We start from the raw sequence: 8,700 nt of genomic DNA on the forward strand, positions 1-8,700 counted from the left end.
CATGGGCATGGTTTTGTGATGTAATCAGCTCTAATTCTTATACCTCTCATCTCTTGAAAACTACATCAAAGGAAGTTCAGATTAGATTTTAACGGACTATCTTCCAACTAGATGAAGATGGGACTCTAATTCCAGTTGTGTCATGAATCAAGCATAGATTTCCCTAATATCTACAAGTGGATCCTTGGCACCCTAATTTCCCACCTTTGAATTTTACAAGTTTTAGTTTAATACTTCACTATTATTCTCTTAAAATTTCTTGATTTAGATCACATCTTCTTCTAGTTCTAGTTCTAGTTACTTTCAGAATGCATACAAGGTTCAGTCCCTATGGTTTCGACCTCGGTCTTACCGAGATTATTAATACATTGCAGCCTTATACTTAGGGTGTGAACAAGTTTTTGGCGCCATTACTGGGGATTGACGGTTATGTTTTTCAGGAATTAACTAGTTTTAGAATTAGGTTAAGATTAGGGTTTTTCTAGATTTAGGTTTTTCTATTTGATTTCTAGAAACTAATTTAACTTTTCTATTTTGTAGGATCTTGACATAGACATTCTAAATTAGTAATCTCTTTTTAATTTTCTAATTTTTCTGTCTTCTATTTTTAGATTAGGTTTTATTTTCTATTTTTAGAAACTTTCTAATTCTAGGATTTCTTTTAATTTTATAAACTAACTTAATCTCTATTTTAGGTTTAAAAGTTTCCTAATTTAGTTTTTAAAACTTAACTTTCTAACTTTAGACATTCTATTTTTAGAAACTGACTTGTTTTGTTTTGTTTTGCAAGTTTTAAACTTAAGAACTTCGAATTTGGTAACTTCTTTCCAACTCTTTTCTCTTTATTTCTAGATTTCTATTTCCTTTCTTTCTTTTAGGTTAGGTTTAGAATCTAAATTAAGGGTTGCGAGTGTTACATGCCCAAGTGGGTCTGTGATAACACTGGACGCCTCTTGACTGAAGGAGGATTAGTTGAGGGGTTGACTATCCATCGCAGGACTAGACACCTCTCGAGATCCCCTGAGTTAATTGAGGTTATGGCTGCAAATCAACTTGAAGCACTACCTCCACCTAGGGTTGAGGAAGTCCAGGATGAGAATGAGGTGCATCAAGCACCCCAGCATCATACTTTACGAGATTATTTACAATTGGTGGGGGTGAGGACGCCCTCATGCATGGTTTTTCCTGAGAATATGGGACACATGCATATCAAGCCAGGGGTAATACAACTCCTTCATAAATTTCATGGGCTTGAGTCAGAAAATTCATATTTACACCTGAAAGAGTTTGATGAGATCATAGTAACTTTATATTTTCCAAACGTATCTGAAGACACAGTCAGGCTGAAACTCTTTCCCTTTTCTTTGAAAGAGAAAGCTAAGACATGGTTGCATTCACTACGTCCTAGATCTATTGGCACATGGAATGATATGCAAAGGGAGTTCATAAAGAAATTTTTTCCACATCATCAAACGAACACCCTTCGAAAATCAATCATGAACTTTGCCCAAAAGAAGGATGAAACATTCTTCCAATGTTGGGAAAGGTTCAAGGATCTTATCATTTCATGCCCACAACACGGTTTTAAAACGTGGCGCATTACACACTTTTTCTATAATGGACTGATATCTTCCATGCACTAATTGGTTGAGACGATGTGCAATGGGGAATTCATGAATAAAAATGTCGATGATGTGTGGGACTACTTGGATAGACTTGCTGAAAACGTACAATTATGGGACACATGCCTAAAATCAAGCACCATGTTTAGGCCAACTCAATCTAAGGAGAGGGGTGGAATATATCTTCTGAAAGAGGACGATGATATCAATTCTAAAGTGACTAATCTCATAAGGAAATTTGAGGCCATGGAATTAAAGAAGGATAAGGTTAATAAAACTGTTTACGGTATTTGTAATGGCAACATTCACACAATTGAAAATTGTCCAACAATACCTGCCTTTCGAGGGTTGCTGAATGAGGAATCCAATGCCATGAACAATTACCAAAGACCTTTTAATGGACCTACCTCCAATACATATAATCCCAGTTGGAGAAATCATCCAAACTTCAGTTTGAGGAATGGACAAACTGCTACCCCTCAAGGTTTCTTCAATCAAATTCCACAGCTAGAGAAACCTCAAGAGGACTCGGTTCTAAAACATTTTCAAAAGCAAAAGCTTTTCAATTAGGGTATGCTACAAGCCTTTGAAGACCTTACAAAAGCGATACAAGGACTTAAGGCTGAAAATATGATTAGGAATAAGGGGAGCCTCCCAACTCAACCTCTTCCCAATCTAAAACCGCAATATGAAGTTAACGACCCAAGCTCTTCAAATCAAATAGAGCAAGCTAAATCTATCATCACTCTTAGGAGTGGGAAGATCATTGACAAAACTATTCCGATTAGGGCTGAAAAACCTAAGGACCCAGAAGTGGACAAAGATGATGGATCTAGCCATGTTCCACAAGAATTAGAACCGGAACCTCAAGGGAAGCCAGTTGCTCCATTTTCCCAATGGTTGGTTGCACCAAAACCTCTATCTAATTCTTAGGACATTATAGAGGTGTTGAAACAAGTGAAGGTCAACATTCCTCTACTTGATGTCATGAAACAAATACCTTCATATGCCAAATTCCTGAAAGACTTATGTACGACCAAAAGACAATAAAATATTCAAAAGAAAATCTTCCTGACTGAGAAAGTGAGTGTCATCCTAAAGCAAGATGTGCCGTAGAAATTCAAAGATCCCGGTAGCCCAACAATACAATGTGTAATCCGGAACTATCGAATTGAGCACACACTTCTTGACTTAGGAGCAAGCGTCAATCTGATACCCTACTCGGTATACAAATAGTTAGGTTTGAGTGAATTAAAACCCACCCTAACCACAGTACAACTTACTGATCGCTCTGTTCATGTACCGAGAGAGATAATTGAGGATGTGCTATTCCAGGTTGACAGATTTCACTACCCTGTAGATTTTATCGTCCTGGATACTGAACCCATCAGTATCATGAGCACTCAAATTCCCGTCATTCTTGGTCGCCCATTCCTCGCCACTTCAAACGCAATTATCAATTGAAGGAATGGTGTCATGAGTATGTCTTTCGGGAATATGACATTGGAGTTAAACATCTTTTTCAACACCGCAGACGGTTAGAGGATGATGATAATTTTCACAACATTTACATGATTGACTCTTTCGTGGAAGATAGAACACCTCTGACCTTATCCTCTGATCCTCTAGAGACGTGTCTGGCCTACTCCCATGATTTTGATGATAACATAATTAGGGAGATGAGTGTTATGCTTGATACTGCGTCGGTACTTGAAGTTAACCAATTGAGGCCACAATTTGAAGAATTGCCCCAAACTGAAGAAGTGCCTCTACCGTCTAACCTCAAGGCACCGAAGCTTGACCTAAAACCTTTGCCTTCTGATTTGAAATATGTTTATTTAGGTCAAGATGAGATATACCAAGTGGTGATTTATGCCCACTGGAGAAAGAACAGGAGAGAATGCTCATATCTACTCTCATTGAGCATAAGGGAGCCCTTGGATGGACGATCGCAGATTTTAAGGGAATCGACCCCTCAATTTGTACTCACCACATTTATCTTGAGGATAATGTGAAGACCTCTCGGGAATCACAATGTAAACTAAATCCAAACATGAAGGAAGTGGTTAAATTCGAGGTTCTTAAACTATTGGATTTGGGTATCATATACCCTATATCCGATAGTCAATGGGTGAGTCCAACTCAGGTGGTTCCTAAGAAGTCCGGAATCACCATCGTAGCTAATGCCAATAATGAACTCATGCTAACTAGAGTTACTACTAGTTGGAGAATGTGCATTGACTACAGGGAGTTGAATACTGTTACGAGGAAGGAGCACTTTCCTTTGGCCTTTATTAATCATATCTTGGAAAGGCTAGCTGGTCATTCCCATTATTGTTTCCTTGACGGGTATTCGAGTTATAATCAGATAGAGATAGCCCCTGAAGATCAGGAAAATACTACATTTACATGTCCCTATGGCACCTTTGCTTACCGAAGGATGCCATTCGGACTATGTAATGTCTCTGTCACCTTTCAGCGATGTATGATGAGTATCTTTTCTAAAATGGTGGGGTAATATCTAGAGGTCTTCGGTCTATCTTTAGCGAGTGCTTAGAGAGTCTTAAATGTGTGCTGAAAAGATGTGAGGAAAAGAACTTGGTACTTAATTGGGAGAAGTATCATTTCATGGTTCATAAGGGAATTGTCCTTGGACATACCATCTCGTCCAAAGGAATCGAGGTAGATAAGGCTAAAATTGATCTTATCTCTAACCTACCTCCACCCAAGAACATACGAGGCGTGCAATCTTTCTTAGGATATGTCGGGTTTTACAGACGACTCATAAAGGACTTTAGTCTCATCTCTCGTCCTCTATGTAATCTACTTCAAAAGGATACACCATATGAGTGGACTGAGCCATGCCAGGAAGCTTTCACTAAGTTTAAGGGCATGTTAACTACTACACCTACCATACAGCCACTCGACTGGAGTCTTCCTTTTGAACTTATGTGCGACACGTCTGATTATGCACTTGGGGCGGTTTTAGGCCAGAGAAAAGAAAAGAAGCCCTACATTATTTATTATGCAAGTAAGACTCTAAATCTTGCCCAAGTAAACTCCTCAACTACGAAAAATGAACTCTTAGCCGTAGTGTTCGCCTTAGACAAGTCTAGGTCCTACTTGATCGGATTCAAGATCATCATTTACATAGATCATCCGGTGCTCAAGTATCTTCTTGCTAAGAATGATGCTAAGTCCCGCTTAATAAGATGGATCCTTCTACTCTAAGAATTGGATTTAGAAATTAAAGATAAAAAAGGTAGTAGAGAACTGTAACACCCCATACTTTTCAGTACTCAGGTGTTACCATAAGAACCTGATTTCAGTATAAACGCAAGCCTGATTTAAGTAAACATTCAGAGACTATTACTTGAACTCAACCGTCAGGGTTAACTTGCACCAATTGATCAAGCCATTCATCCATCATCTTTCGAGATGGACCATCACACCATGCGACAGATTTATAACATCTTCGATAAGCAGACCAAAACATCCATTATCAACATTAAACTCTGGATCATAAGATCCACCGTTCATCGTATTTTTAATGACCCGACGATCAAACCACGCCTAAAACATACAAGCTGACTAATCAACACTTAAACCGTCATTAAGTTCCCTATAAAACTAACTAGAAATCCATGTGAAACCTGAATGTCCAATCTAAAGACCTGGATCAACAGATGCATCGCTCATTTGGTTATCGAAACTCCATTAGACAATACAATACTTAACCATTACAATTATGCCATTGATCACTACATTTATGGATGATTCTCACCTAAATTGGGCTGGGAACCCTAGAAATCACCAACGACCAGGTTTAGAATCGATCTAACCAGCAGAACTTCATAGATCATAAGACAACCACATGTTTAGGAAGCATGGCCCACCTGAGCATTGGGCCCACCTCATCTTTGGCCAAATCTTCCATTTGAACCCATAGAACATGCTGGACAATGTGGGCCAGAGACAAGCATCATTTGTGGGGTTTGAATCACCAAATACATTGTCCCTTAACTTCAAAATCAAGATATGAATGACACACAAGCAAAAATCATAAGACCTTACTACGTGGGACTTAAATCCCACAACTCATCACTAAATGGGTAGCCTCTGGACCCTATGACATTTCGGATAAGTATAGATTAAGATCAGAAAAATTGTAGCCACTAGGTTGTTAGAAAGTATCACCTTATCACACAAATCAAGTCATAGGGCCCGCCTAAGCTTTGGGATCTGCCAAATACGTGGTCACAGGCCCTGATTAGGGCCCCTTACAGAGGATGGACGATGTGGATTTCGTCAAATCCACTCATGGACCCCACTTTGGGTTGCGTGTGTACACAGTGCAGGAGCCCTCACTGTGTATCAAAACCACCCTCCGGTAGCTGTTTGAAGAAAAACATATTCTGCTTTTCTCCCGCCAGCAACGAATTAAACGGAGGACGTCCGTTTCGATTGCGCTGCGGCCCACCATGAGAGCCATCAAGACAATCTGAACCGTCCATCGTATTCAGGGCGTGGGCCTTACAAGAATCACCTTACCTGCACGTGGAAACGCACGTACGTGCTCACAGGGACGGGCGCAAGTGGGAAGACGTACAAGCCTCTTGTGCTTCTAGCCGCCCCAATATCAGCCTGTTGTGATCAATGTGGGCCACCTAGAGCTGATCCAAACCGTTCATCTGACAGAAAAATTCCGTCTGACCAAATCCATGCCGTCCTTACACGTTTATGCACACGTGTGTGTGCACAAACTAGGCCCAAATAGAGCCTCGTGTGGCATTTCCAAAAACGGAAAAACTCCCGTTTCCATTTCTGTCTGCCAGGGGGACGATCCGCGTGAGGGGTCTTTCGCTGATCTCAGCAATCCATGGGAAACAAATCCTGGCCGTGCGTGTGTACACAGTGCAGGAGCCCTCACTGTGTATCGAAACCACCCTCCGGTAGCTGTTTGAAGAAAAACAGGGAGAGAGAGACAGAGAAAACAGGGGAGTGAGGTCGAGCGGGCTGTGTTGCCGCACCAAGCAGACCCATCCAAGTCACATTGGCTAGACCAACTCGGATTGAGCCAGAGAGAGTAGGGAAGAGAGATTGGTGAGGAGAAGGAATCGTTCATTCCTGCTGACTTGTGTGTCAGCCATTACTGCGAGTCCAGCAGTTGCTGGCCGTGTTTGGATACTCCGTTTTGAAAAGAAAGACAGCAGAAGAAAAGAAATGAAAGAAGGAAAAGGAAAGAAAGGAGAAGAAGAAGAAGAAGAAAAATGGAGAAAGGAAACGGAAGCAGGAGACTCCAGGCCGTGACCTTTCCGTTGTGGGCAGCCCAGGTAACGCCTTGCCCCCTGACTTTTCCATTTTCTTCCAGTCATGGCCACCATGGCTGGGATCACTACTGTCCTCCAGGCCGTGGACTGAGCTGCAACAGACCTTCAACTGGCCAGCAAACTGGACTGAGGACGTTGCTCAGTCGGGCCAAGAACTGCTCCCAGACCGGCAGAGTGAACGGACTGAAGAGGGCCTCAACTGGGCCGAGGAACCAGCCCTCAGCTAGTGCATGTTGTGGGCCAAAATCAGCCCACGTTCCGAGCCAAAATCAGCCCAGAACTGGGCCGAAGTCAGACTCAAAGTTGGGCTGAAATCAGCCACTCTATCTAGGCAAAAATCAGGCCCAGCTCAGCCCCACTGCTTAAATATAGTCTGGCCTATGGAGAAGCCTTGGGCCTGGGCCAAATTGATGTTGAACCTAGCCAGATGCTGGGCCGAAACAAACCAACCCAGCTGGCCTCTGCCAGTAGATGCTAAGCCAAAGAACGGCCCAGCCAGTGATGGCGTTGCTGCTGGGCCACATCCTATTCAGTGGGCCCATGTCAGGTTTGCATTGGCGATGGGCCAAGACGGGTCCAGCCCGGCTGTCCATTAGGCCTTATAAAGGTAACAATTGGTGGGCCTGGTCACTCACCCAATTTAAGGCAAGGTGTTATGGTCTTTCGTACAGTCCGTCGTACATGCGTCTTTAGACTTATTACCTGCAAAACGTCATGGTGGGATTTGTTTTTTTTAGGAGTCTATTGCTTTCAAGGTTTGTGATTTTATCTCAAATAATTGATTTGGTAGAGAAAGAAGTCGTCAATCTTGTGCTTGGGAGAAAGCTTGGAACAAGTTGGAGACATGTTCACAAAGCCTTTAAGTTACACGTGTTCGTGAAGCTTGTCAAGCTTCTTGAAATGTTTTCTTTTGACATTAGATTTAAGAAAGTGTGGTTGGGCTTTGCCTAGAGATCTATGGGATAGGAATTCTCAAATTCCAAGCCCACCTAGTTGTGGTTAACCATTAGTAGGTTAATGTTGCTAAGTATTAGTTATTATGGATACTTGATGTTAACAATTAGCATTATGTTGTCATTAGTAGATTAATTATTATAAGATTAGAGTTGATAGTACTAACTAATGATTATTACTTATCATTATTTCATTTTTAATATTATCATAAATTTATTTATATTAATTAGATTTCTAACCCCAAAACCCAAAGCCTAAAAATAGAATGATGGATGAAACTTTAAGTCTAAGTAATCTAAACCATAAGTAAATTATCCATACGGGTATTAGTTAATACATATAAAAATTTTCGTTATTAAAATATTAATACTTTACCTTGTCATTCTTGAAATATTATTATTAACGCTAGAATGTACTATTTCTTTTTCATTAAAATGATTATTAGTGTCATGTTATCTAATATTAGGGATATTATCCGTAGTGGGTTGTTAGGTAATCTCATATAATAGTAGCCTTATTTAATATTCCTAAAATTAATAACCAATTTATTTGATTGATTTTATTCATTTATTTTATTAATACCATTAATGACCACACAAAACAAAGTTCGAATTCCATAACCAAAACCTGGAATCTTAGTCTAGGGCTAAACCCTAGGACGTAAACCTTAGTTCTGCATCAAAACCCTAAGTAATCTAAACCCTAGGACAATACTTTGAACATAAATGGTGAAGTCAAGTTAGATCTAATGGTACAATCTCATAACTTATGATAGGGCTCAAGTCTAAGGGCGT

The 8,700-nt window shown here is 40.5% G+C and overlaps 1 non-coding gene across 1 annotated transcript; it reads right to left on the bottom strand.

Moving 5' to 3' along the window:
- Positions 1 to 1,478: 1,478 nt before the first annotated feature.
- Positions 1,479 to 1,585, bottom strand: LOC131224523 (small nucleolar RNA R71). Its single transcript, XR_009160999.1, has one exon. It is a non-coding gene; the product is annotated as a small nucleolar RNA R71 (small nucleolar RNA).
- Positions 1,586 to 8,700: the final 7,115 nt, after the last annotated feature.

The sequence above is a fragment of the Magnolia sinica genome, chromosome 13 (assembly GCF_029962835.1).
Source record: "Magnolia sinica isolate HGM2019 chromosome 13, MsV1, whole genome shotgun sequence".
NCBI lineage: Eukaryota > Viridiplantae > Streptophyta > Magnoliopsida > Magnoliales > Magnoliaceae > Magnolia > Magnolia sinica.